The sequence below is a fragment of the Lithobates pipiens genome, unplaced genomic scaffold (assembly GCF_037356315.1).
Source record: "Lithobates pipiens isolate NorthernLeopardFrog02 unplaced genomic scaffold, aLitPip1_a1.2 Scaffold_19, whole genome shotgun sequence".
NCBI classification, from domain to species: domain Eukaryota; kingdom Metazoa; phylum Chordata; class Amphibia; order Anura; family Ranidae; genus Lithobates; species Lithobates pipiens.
Genome location: NW_027507764.1, coordinates 577,497,669 through 577,506,196, shown reverse-complemented (window position 1 = coordinate 577,506,196; position 8,528 = coordinate 577,497,669). Strand labels below are relative to the sequence as shown.

At 46.5% G+C, this 8,528-nt stretch overlaps 1 protein-coding gene across 1 annotated transcript in view; it reads left to right on the top strand.

The window, feature by feature from the left end:
• The first annotated feature begins 3,627 nt into the window (after nucleotides 1-3,627).
• PTK2 (protein tyrosine kinase 2) overlaps nucleotides 3,628-8,528 on the top strand; it is a 549,666-nt gene continuing 544,765 nt past the window's right edge. Inside the window, exon 1 of the mRNA XM_077493396.1 lies at nucleotides 3,628-3,780. The gene's annotated coding sequence lies outside the window, so the exon portion shown is untranslated. The remainder of the gene's footprint in view (nucleotides 3,781-8,528) is intronic.

Below are 8,528 nucleotides of genomic sequence, written 5' to 3'. Positions count from 1 at the left end.
TCCTCCACCCCTTTGCTAATCTCTATACAGACTTCCAATGTAATGCCACGTACATGCGATCGGAATCTCCGACAACAAATGTTCGATGTGAGCTTGTTGTTAGAAATTCCGACCGTGTGCAGGCTCCATCGGGCATCTTTTGTCTGAATTTCCCACAAACAAAATTTGAGATCTGGTTCTCAAATTTTCCGACAACAAAATCCGTTGTCGTAAATTCCAATCGCGTGTAAACAATTCCGACGCACAATATTCCACGCATACTCAGAATCAAGCAGAAGAGCCGCACTGGCTATTGAACTTAATTTTTCTCGGCTCGTCGTACGTCACAGCGCTCTTGACGTTCGGCATTTCCAACAACATTACGACCGTGTGTATGCAAGACAAGTTTGAGCCAACATCCATCAGAAATAAATCCAGGATTTTGTTGTCAGAATGTCCGATCGTGTGTATGCGGCATTATTGTGATATATGACAGCCATTTGGGTTCCCCCAAACGCCTCGCTTAAAAACTCCCATCCTAGCAACTTGTTGCTAGGATGTGAAAACCATTGTTTTTCACTCCTGCAATGCTGGAAGTGAACATCTAACGGCTTTCCTATCCTAGCAACAGGCCAGGACATGGGGGTTGCTAACTGGGAGTTTTTCAGCTAGGCTTCTGGGAGGATCCAAATAGTCTACAGGTATACCAATAAAATTAATGAAAATTTTACAAAACTGCAGTATTTTTTTTAAATAACTACTGAGGCCCCTTGAGTGCATGAGCTATTTTCTGGAAAAGGTGAACTTATGCTGCGTACACACGACCGGACCCTTATACAGGCTACCCCCCCCTTCAGTCTATTATGAATGCTGCTGCCAGACTCATCCACCTTGCTAACCGATCCGTGACTGCTGCTTCTCATTGCCAATCCCTTCTCTGGCATCCACTACCCCACTGTATAAAATTCAAAATAGTAACCACAACATACAAGGCCATCCACAACATCACCCCCAGCTACATTACCAATCTCATCTGCAGATATCGCCCAAATCGTCCCCTTCGCTCCTCCCAGGACCTCCTGCTCTCTAGGTCCCTTGTTACCTCCTCCCACGTTCACATATAGGACTTCACTAGAGCCTCTCCCATCCTCTGAAACTCCCTGCCCCGCTATGTCCAATCAGCCCCTTCCCTGTCCACCTTTAGATCCCTGAAAACTCATTTATTCAGGGAAGACTATCCCACACCCACCTAAGAACTGTACCCGAGCCACCCCCATCAAATCATCCACCACAGCTTTTACCTTTTGTACCACCTCCCCCTCCCTTTAGAATTTAAGCTCCATGAGCAGGGCCGTCCTGCCCCTTCTGTATTGAACTGTATTGTAATTTTGCTGTCCTCCTCTACATTGTAAAACGATGAGCAAACTGTTGGCCCTATATAAATCGTGTATAGGAATAATATTAATCCAAGTGCCATATATAGAATTACTGCCCATGATCTGAGGTTTGCGGTGATATCTCACATATGTGGGATGATTGCTGTTTGAGTGCGTTCAGGATTGACACGTGCGTTTGCCTTTGCACGGGGGCACGTTCATTTTTTTTTCTTTTTAATTATGAATTTATTTATTTATTTATTTTTTTTTACACTGTTGCTTTAATGTTTTTTATCGCAGCAATAGGGTCCTTTCACACGGGGCGGATCAGTTCTGATCCGCCCCGTGGATATCCGTTTGCTCAGCGGGGATCACTCCGCCGATCCCCGCTGAGCAGGGAGATGACAGGTCTGTCTCTGCACACTGTGCAGGGACGGACCTGTCACAGCGCCGCTCTCCCCTATGGGAGATCGGATGACGACGGACCGCAGTGCCCGTCGTCATCCGATCCGATCCGCAGACGGATGGAAAAATAGCTTTTTCCTCCGTCACACTTTTTCGGATCGGAGCGGGTCGGATGTCAGCGGACATGTCACCGCTGACATCCGACGCTCCATAGAGCTCTATGGAGCACCCGTTCAGGTCCGCCTGAAAAACTGACAGGCGGGCCTGAACGGCACGTTGGTGTGAAAGAGGCCATAGGCATGTAACAGGTACTCTTTATGTAGAGATCTAGGGTCAATAAGACCCCAGATCCCTTCTCTGCACTTAAAAGCATTCAAATCACCAAAATCTGTGTTTTTAAATGCTTTAGGTTTTAAAAAACTGGCACTGATGGTTTTTGAGTAAACCGAAAGTAATGTCATGTCGTCGCTCCTGGTTTACTGTTATAAACAGCCTTTAAAGCTGATCTCTGTAGGACAGGATAGCCCAAGAGAGCAGATGCCGAAAGGACAGCAAGTGATTAAAGAGGTGCCTCTGCCCTTCTTCCTGGGGGTGGTGCTGTCCCCCTGAAAGCTGCCACCCAAGGCAATTGCCTTGTCTGACTCGCGGGAGATACGCCCCTACCTTAGGGTTGCCACCTGTCTGGAATTCACCCAGACAGTCCGTGTTTTGAATCAACCCCCTAGCAACGTCTTGGGAATTTTCAGGTCAGTCTTCATGAGGTACATAAATGGCCTGGACCTTTAGCAAGGGCATTATCCAACTTTACAATGTTTAGAGGCTCATCTGCATGGCTGTCAGACTGGTGTCCACGCAGGCGCTGTGTCCTCATAGATATGAATAGGCTGCTTGCACGCAGTACCTGACAGCCCTAAAGGCATGGCCATTCACAGAATACGGGTGCATATGAGCAAATGAGGCCTCAGGCTTTATTCGAACTGATACTTTCCAGCATCTGATGAAAATTGCGGGTCTATTCCCGTACCTGGGAGGGAAAGCTTCGGCGCACAGCTGCCAATAATGACGAATGGTGGTACGCTAGCTGGACGCGGGTATACGCTGTGCTTGTGTTAAGACCTATATGGGTGTTAATCCTGAACACGCAAATGCGGGGTTGCAGAATGTACACCTGTACTCGGGTGCGAAAGTACGCAATCACGGCGGCGTATACCCATGTACAGCCAGTCATTATAATGGGCGGCTGTAAGCTGCAGCTGTTCTCTTTTTTGGCGCAGAAATGCGACCGCAATTTATGTTAGACGCCTAAAAGCGCCTGTGTGCAGCGAGGCTTATGGGTATAAATCTAATATCTGATTATTCTCACAGAGAATTGAAACCTATGAATAGTTGAAATTGTTTTTAATAGGATTTGTGTAGGATATATACATATACTGTATATTTATACTCATGTTATTATTTATCAGTATTTTGATGAACTTTATTATGAGCTTTAAAAAGCCAGGACATTTCCCCCTAATAGGAGGCTGTCATTTCACTATGGCCATCACAGGAAACATCTCCCTGCTGCTGCCTCTGTCATTCCTGTCACACCACAAGCCCGCCATATTCTGGAGGCATGAGGGGAAGAGGGGCGGGGTTTTCCTAGCACATGACGTCACCGCTCCAGACGGATGTTCCCGAAGGAACCCAGTCCCAACCACGTGGGCGGGGCTACAGCGGAAGTGGGACGTCTCCGGACGGGAGAGATCGAGAGTCGGGCGTGGTTCACAGGGAAAAGAAGGCGTGTTGTGACTGGAGAAGGGACGACGAGGCGAAGGCTGGGCGTGGCTTTGCTTGCTTCCTCGAATGAGAGGCAGTGTAACGGTACAGTGGGCGTAGCCCGAAAGGGGCGAGCTGGGAGCTGTGGGACTAGGTGCATCTCTGGCAGCTGCGCGCCCCCGCTGCTGAGGGGTCGCTGTGTGAGGTGACGGGAGCGCGCTGCGGGCTGAGTAGGAGGCGGTGAGCAGAGGCCGGGTGTGAGGTGAGTGCTGGGACTAGGGAGACTCTACCTGTGTGGTCACTTACCTGAGGGGGCATATCATATGAGGATACTGGGTGCGGTGTCACAGAGGATACCCTCAGAGAGAGAGCGCGAGAAGATACCATACACAGCACAGTATACACAGAGAGGATACCCTTCACAGTATACAGAGAAAGAGAGAGTATACCCTACACAGCACCGTATACAGAGAAAGAGAGAGGGTACCCTACACAGCATAGTATACACAGAGACTACCATATGCAACACGAGAGAGAAAAAATATGCCCTACACAGCACAGTATACAGAGAGAGAGAGTACCCTATGCAGCATAGTATACACAGAGACTACCATATGCAACACTAATATATATATATATATATATATATATATATATATATATATATATATATATATATATATATTTATATATAGAGAGAGAGAGAATGAATGCCCTACACAGCACAATATATAGAGAGAGAGAGTGCCCTACACAGCACAATATATAGAGAGAGAGAGAGTGCCCTACACAGCACAATATATAGAGAGAGAATGAATGCCCTACACAGCACAATATAGAGAGAGAGAGAATGCCCTACACAGCACAGTATAGAGAGAGAGAGAGTGCCCTACACAGCACAATATATAGAGAGAGAGAGAGTGCCCTACACAGCACAATATATAGAGAGAGAATGAATGCCCTACACAGCACAATATATATAGAGAGAGAATGCCCTACACAGCACAGTATAGAGAGAGAGAGTGCCCTACACAGCACAATATATATAGAGAGAGAATGCCCTACACAGCACAGTATAGAGAGAGAGAGAGAGAATGCCCTACACAGCACAGTATAGAGAGAGAGAATGCCCTACACAGCACAGTTTAGAGAGAGAGAGAGTGCCCTACACAGCACAGTATAGAGAGAGAGAGTGCCCTACACAGCACAGTATAGAGAGAGAGAGAGTGCCCTACACAGCACAGTATAGAGAGAGAGAGTGCCCTACACAGCACAGTATAGAGAGAGAGAGTGCCCTACACAGCACAGTATAGAGAGAGAATGCCCTACACAGCACAGTATAGAGAGAGAGAGAATGCCCTACACAGCACAGTTTAGAGAGAGAGAGAGTGCCCTACACAGCACAGTATAGAGAGAGAGAGTGCCCTACACAGCACAGTATAGAGAGAGAGAGAGTGCCCTACACAGCACAGTATAGAGAGAGAGAGTGCCCTACACAGCACAGTATAGAGAGAGAGAGTGCCCTACACAGCACAGTATAGAGAGAGAATGCCCTACACAGCACAGTATAGAGAGAGAATGCCCTACACAGCACAGTATAGAGAGAGAATGCCCTACACAGCACAGTATAGAGAGAGAGAGAATGCCATACACAGCACAGTATAGAGAGAGAGAGAATGCCATACACAGCACAGTATAGAGAGAGAGAGAATGCCATACACAGCACAGTATAGAGAGAGAGAGAATGCCATACACAGCACAGTATAGAGAGAGAGAGAATGCCATACACAGCACAGTATAGAGAGAGAGAATGCCATACACAGCACAGTATAGAGAGAGAGAATGCCATACACAGCACAGTATAGAGAGAGAGAATGCCATACACAGCACAGTATAGAGAGAGAGAATGCCATACACAGCACAGTATAGAGAGAGAGAATGCCATACACAGCACAGTATAGAGAGAGAGAGAATGCCCTACACAGCACAGTATAGAGAGAATGCCATACACAGCACAGTTTAGAGAGAGAGAATGCCCTACACAGCACAGTTTAGAGAGAGAGAGAGAGAGAATGCCCTACACAGCACAGTTTAGAGAGAGAGAGAGAATGCCCTACACAGCACAGTATAGAGAGAGAGAGAATGCCCTGCACAGTATAGAGAGAGAGAGAATGCCCTACACAGCACAGTATAGAGAGAGAATGCCCTACACAGCACAGTATAGAGAGAGAGAGAGAGAGAGAGAATGCCCTACACAGCACAGTATACAGAGAGACTACCATATGCAACACTAATATATATATATATATATATATATATATATATATATATATATATATATTGAATGCCCTACACAGCACAATATAGAGAGAGAGAATGCCCTACACAGCACAATATAGAGAGAGAGAGTGCCCTACACAGCACAATATAGAGAGAGAGAGTGCCCTACACAGCACAATACATAGAGAGAGAGTGCCCTACACAGCACAGTATAGAGAGAGAGAGAATGCCATACACAGCACAGTATAGAGAGAGAGAATGCCATGCACAGTATAGAGAGAGAGAATGCCCTACACAGCACAGTATAGAGAGAGAGAGAATGCCCTACACAGCACAGTATAGAGAGAATGCCCTACACAGCACAGTATAGAGAGAATGCCCTACACAGCACAGTATAGAGAGAATGCCCTACACAGCACAGTATAGGGAGAGAGAGAGAATGCCCTGCACAGTATATATAGAGAGAGAGAGAGAATGCCCTACACAGCACAGTTTAGAGAGAGAGAGAGAATGCCCTACACAGCACAGTTTAGAGAGAGAGAGAGAATGCCCTACACAGCACAGTTTAGAGAGAGAGAGCCCTACACAGCACAGTATATATATATATATATATAGAGAGAGAGAGAGAATGCCCTACACAGCACAGTATAGAGAGAGAATGCCCTACACAGCACAGTATAGAGAGAGAATGCCCTACACAGCACAGTATAGAGAGAGAATGCCCTACACAGCACAGTATAGAGAGAGAATGCCCTACACAGCACAGTATAGAGAGAGAATGCCCTACACAGCACAGTATAGAGAGAGAATGCCCTACACAGCACAGTATAGAGAGAGAGAATGCCCTACACAGCACAGTATAGAGAGAGAGAATGCCCTACACAGCACAGTTTAGAGAGAGAGAGAGAATGCCCTACACAGCACAGTTTAGAGAGAGAGAGAATGCCCTACACAGCACAGTATAGAGAGAGAGAGAGAGCCCTACACAGCACAGTATAGAGAGTGCCCTACACAGCACAGTATAGAGAGAGAGAGAGAGAGTGCCCTACACAGCACAGTATAGAGAGAGAGAGAGTGCCCTACACAGCACAGTATAGAGAGAGAGAGAGTGCCCTACACAGCACAGTATAGAGAGAGAGAGAGTGCCCTACACAGCACAGTATAGAGAGAGAGAGAGTGCCCTACACAGCACAGTATAGAGAGAGAGAGAGTGCCCTACACAGCACAGTATAGAGAGAGAATGCCCTACACAGCACAGTATAGAGAGAGAATGCCCTACACAGCACAGTATAGAGAGAGAGAGAGAATGCCATACACAGCACAGTATAGAGAGAGAGAGAGAATGCCATACACAGCACAGTATAGAGAGAGAGAGAGAATGCCATACACAGCACAGTATAGAGAGAGAGAGAGAATGCCATACACAGCACAGTATAGAGAGAATGCCATACACAGCACAGTTTAGAGAGAGAGAATGCCATACACAGCACAGTTTAGAGAGAGAGAATGCCCTACACAGCACAGTTTAGAGAGAGAGATAGAGAATGCCCTACACAGCACAGTTTAGAGAGAGAATGCCCTACACAGCACAGTTTAGAGAGAGAGAGAGAATGCCCTACACAGCACAGTATAGAGAGAGAGAGAATGCCCTACACAGCACAGTATAGAGAGAGAGAGAGAATGCCCTACACAGCACAGTATAGAGAGAGAGAGAATGCCCTACACAGCACAGTATAGAGAGAGAATGCCCTACACAGCACCGTATAGAGAGAGAGAGAGAGAGAGAGAATGCCCTACACAGCACAGTATACAGAGAGACTACCATATGCAACACTAATATATATATATATATATTGAATGCCCTACACAGCACAATATAGAGAGAGAGAGAGAGTGCCCTACACAGCACAATATAGAGAGAGAGAGTGCCCTACACAGCACAATATAGAGAGAGAGTGCCCTACACAGCACAATACATAGAGAGAGAGTGCCCTACGCAGCACAATATAGAGAGAGTGCCCTACACAGCACAGTATAGAGAGAGAGAGAGAATGCCATACACAGCACAGTATAGAGAGAGAGAATGCCATGCACAGTATAGAGAGAGAGAATGCCCTACACAGCACAGTATAGAGAGAGAGAGAATGCCCTACACAGCACAGTATAGAGAGAGAGAGAATGCCCTACACAGCACAGTATAGAGAGAATGCCCTACACAGCACAGTATAGAGAGAATGCCCTACACAGCACAGTATAGAGAGAATGCCCTACACAGCACAGTATAGAGAGAATGCCCTACACAGCACAGTATAGAGAGAATGCCCTACACAGCACAGTATAGAGAGAATGCCCTACACAGCACAGTATAGGGAGAGAGAGAGAATGCCCTGCACAGTATATAGAAAGAGAGAGAGAGAGAGAATGCCCTACACAGCACAGTTTAGAGAGAGAGAGAGAATGCCCTACACAGCACAGTTTAGAGAGAGAGAGAGAGAGAGAGAGCCCTACACAGCACAGTATATATATATATATATATATATGTAGAGAGAGAGAGAATGCCCTACACAGCACAGTATAGAGAGAGAATGCCCTACACAGCACAGTATAGAGAGAGAATGCCCTACACAGCACAGTATAGAGAAAGAATGCCCTACACAGCACAGTTTATAGAGAGAGAATGCCCTGCACAGTATACAGAGAGAGAGAGAGTGTACTCTACGCAGCATAGTA